The sequence below is a fragment of the Asparagus officinalis genome, unplaced genomic scaffold (genome assembly GCF_001876935.1).
Source record: "Asparagus officinalis unplaced genomic scaffold, Aspof.V1 AsparagusV1_Un420, whole genome shotgun sequence".
NCBI classification, from domain to species: Eukaryota; Viridiplantae; Streptophyta; class Magnoliopsida; order Asparagales; family Asparagaceae; genus Asparagus; species Asparagus officinalis.
In genome coordinates this window covers 39,650-43,637 of record NW_017972685.1, presented here as the reverse complement: position 1 = coordinate 43,637, position 3,988 = coordinate 39,650, and the positions used below count along the sequence as shown (strand labels likewise).

Below are 3,988 nucleotides of genomic sequence, written 5' to 3'. Positions count from 1 at the left end.
GGTTTTGCTTTGAGAAATTGGGTGACTTGATATTTGTTGCAAGTTGGACAGAGTTCTTATCAATGGTGAATGAGTGACTTGATATTTGTTGCTTAAACAAAAGGAGGGATATTTGTAATAGTGTGAGGATAATAACCAACCCTTCTTCTTAAATAAGTGTGAGGATATTGGATTACTGTATGCTGCTTTCAATTGACCCTCGTATTTCCACTTGTGTTTTTGTCGTAGTCTAATTCAGAAATATGGAAATTTGAGATTTTGTAACTTGTTGTATGCTTGCTGCAAAGAGAATTTACCCTGCAGTAAAAGAAACTGTGCATTAGAAACCGTAGTTGATATTATTCACATAGTACCAAAAAAATTAAATAGCCTCCAAAGTGAGTTCAGAAGTGCAATTAATGGAGGTGATGCTTTATTCCACTTTTTCCGCAATAAAGAGAAGTCCAATATGGAGATAAAATGAGAATCATGAAGATATCAGGGATCATTTTGATAATCAATGGCTCGCCTGTTATAGGACAGCTGTTAGAAATTTTAAGAATATGAAATTGACTGGTTCCATCCCTTTGAACAAGTAAAAACATGATTTTGGTTATGCTTACAGATCCATATGTGTATGTTTGCTAATTAAGCATTTTGATCATGACAAATTTAGAGCTATAGGAGACAATCGATGCATACATTATATGTGCACATCCTAAATGCGTATCTTAGATCATACACCGATAAAACTATCAAGGACTAAATACCAGGTTTCATGTAGAACAGAATTTACCTGCAGAAAATTTTATACTCATAAACTTGCTTCTCTAATGAAATTAGTGTACATCATAAACTTACTTAATGAAATTAGTGTACATCATAAACTTGCTTTTCTAATGCTGTTGGCTAAATATTGATTGTTGTTCTAATATGTATTTATTTCTCACAAGTTTATGTTTCCTACCAAAAGTTAGAAATTCCGAAGTAAAAGGACCCTTGGATGTTGCCACTTTCGAATTTTGACAATTTGCAATTTAAGCGTCCATAATATGGCACTTCTTGAGATATTTGATCCATAGATGGATAGAAAAAGCAAACTCAAATCCAATATGCACGCCATCAAAATATAAACCGTGGGCAATACAAAGATTTGTACAAAGTCAATAGGGGTTCATTACTTCCCTCTAATTTCAATGCGGTTTGGTAACCTCATATTAGAGATATTATTAGATAGCCACCATGTCACACGTGGCTCTTTGTAATATGTCAGGGCTCATGATTCAAATGCCATTAGATATATGTATACATGCCGTTAGGTACCATGATGTATGACCTGAAAGAAATTCAGTGATGCCTTAAAATCAGCAAAAGCTGAGTTTGTTCTAGCTCTGCTACATGCGCAGAAGTCGAACACAACAAAATATTTGTGCACATATAATAGCATAACTCCACGCAAATGAAGCCAGAAAACTGCAGCCAAACTCGCAAATATTCACACTACAACCTCTATTAAACTGAGAGTCCAGGTAATAGTCCAGTTATCTACAATATTACAGTCATACTTTTTCCCTTATACTACACCAAAGTAAAAGAGCATTATGGCTTACCTTCTAACTTGCGCCTGCGTCGACGGTTGGCTTACCTTCCAAAAATGAGGATAATAACCAACCCTTTTTCTTACCATACTCCTCTACATAACTCTGAAACTTCTCCTTGGCATCAGGGATGTCGAGAGCCAAATCATCGATCCCATCCTTAACCCTAGAGAACCCTTTAGTCATCTGGTTGATGGTGATCAACCCCTCGCCAAAACACTGCTGAAGCAGCTCCAGAATCCTCTCGTCGCTCTTCTTCTCCATCGCCATCACCAAAGCTTTCTTCACAACTTCATGGTACTTCTTGAGGTGGAAAGGCAGTAGGCAAAAACTTCTAAGGTTTAATTTTCTTATTGTAAATTGTTCTTCTATTTATAAACTGATGTTGAGAGGGTGATGCCATGTTCCGGGATCTGCACAAACATTATTGCTTTGGAAATTCTAGGAATTTGAATCTAAAACCAGACCTTATATTGGAGTCCTGGTACGTGCTACATTGATACATTTGCCGGGGAGTATGTTTGCTAATGTGGAAAGTTCTCTACTATACAGAGATGTAGATTTTTTTTGGGTAATTTTAATATCTATTTTGCTTTGTGATACGTTCTCTACTATACATAGTTTGATTCTGTTATTCTGAAACCAACAGACATCTTTCATTTAATTTTCATTTTGTTGCCTTGGTCCATTATAACTCGTTTGTGCTATGCTGATGACCTCTTGCTATTTTGTAAAGGAGATGTTGGTTCTGTGAAAGCAATGATCAGCTGTTTTGACAATTTTTCGAAGGCTACAGGTCTCTTGGCTTTGGTTCCTGTATTTACTATCCTGTTTCCTGTTCTCGTAAAATCATAATTTTGTTATATGATTACGTATCTGATAAGTTCTTTGTGTATTTAGCTGATCTTTAGTCCCCTGGTTCCCAAAGATCGCATCTTGCTATCTAGTGTTTCATTATTATGACAATATCATACGTTTGTGACAAAATTAACTAATTCTATGAATGATTGATGCAGGGGAAATATTGAGGTCTCTATGGTGATTTCGGATTCTAACCCTTGCTATGAAGATGCACATATGAGGCTTGCTGCAGTACTTTTAATGTTGCTATTGAGTCCAACTGAGTGTTATGTTTGTTTCCTAGTCTTTTCTTTCTTCTGTCATGATCATGTTCATGCCTGAACATTTGAAAGATGGGAAATAAGTGGACTATGGTTGTGCTACTATTTTGTTTATAGACGAACTTACTACTCTTCTAGTTTATCAAGTAATTAAGTAGATTGTCCTTACTAATCATGATCGTGTTGCTGATAGTTATGATGACATTTATATCAAGTTATTGATCTTATACAGATCCTTATATACCTTGTGTTTTCTATCTTAATTCATTTAAATATTCTCGCAATTTTGTTGTTATTGATCTTTTGGTTTTTGGTTTGGAAATTTGAGGTTAATTTTGTAAATGTGTGAGGTTTGTACTTTTATCCAGGCTTGTAAATGGTTCAATCATGAACTTGTCTGTCTTTGTTTATCTTTGTTTATGTTCCTATCTTTGTTAGTATTTTATCAAAAGCCCCAACAAGTTTGCAAAAAGCTCCCAAAAAGTTTGCAAAAAGCCCACAATAGTTTACAAAAAACCCCCTAAAAGTTTACAAAAAACACCCTAAAAGTATTATACATATATAGTTACTATACTTAAATGGGCAAATGGGCGACCCGTTTATAAAATGGGCGGGCAAAAACCCGCCCATTTAAATAATGTTAAATGGGCCATAAATGGGTAAATGGGCAAAACATGCCCGCTCATTTATGACCCGCCCATTTAAAACCCATACCCACCCATTTAACATCTCTACACTGCTCATCCATAAAGGTATTGCATAATCCCTCATCATCAATTTTACTAAAACTATATTCCAAGCGAATGTCAGCAACATGTCTCACATCTTTGAGAACTAACCTTGTGCCATTGTAAGTCACCGAGAATGTAAGATGTAAATATGTCCTTTCGCAAAGTAGCATAATGGAAGCACTACTATCAATCACCCAACTAGTTTCTTAATATGAAAGATTCACAACATCAACATCACACATAAGAAGGAAATCTTCAACAGTGGTTGTTACTTGTTCTGCATTCTTGTCTTCCTCTTTGTTACGTTCTTTGCCCTTCTTTTTATTCTGTATTTTCATTTTTTTAACAATATTTCTCGGTATGACCTTTTAAGCCACAATAGTAGTAGCATTATTCAACGTTAGCATGTCTTTACTGGACTTGCTTGTACTATTATTTACATTTTTTGAACCTCGGCTCTTATTCTCTGCTCTCGGCAATCAAAACTCCTAAACGTGAATATGAACCCTGTGATTTTCTCTCATCTCTTCATTCAAAATACTGCTTTTGACCAAATCCA

The 3,988-nt window shown here is 35.4% G+C and overlaps 1 long non-coding RNA gene across 2 annotated transcripts; it reads left to right on the top strand.

Moving 5' to 3' along the window:
• Positions 1 to 580: 580 nt before the first annotated feature.
• Positions 581 to 2,870, top strand: LOC109827767. Of its 2 annotated transcripts, none has more exons than XR_002243504.1 (3): positions 581 to 1,886; positions 2,023 to 2,373; positions 2,594 to 2,870. It is a non-coding gene; the product is annotated as an uncharacterized LOC109827767 (long non-coding RNA). The 2 variants fall into 2 exon arrangements; XR_002243503.1 differs by having other exon boundaries at positions 581 to 1,916.
• The last annotated feature ends 1,118 nt before the right edge of the window (positions 2,871 to 3,988 follow it).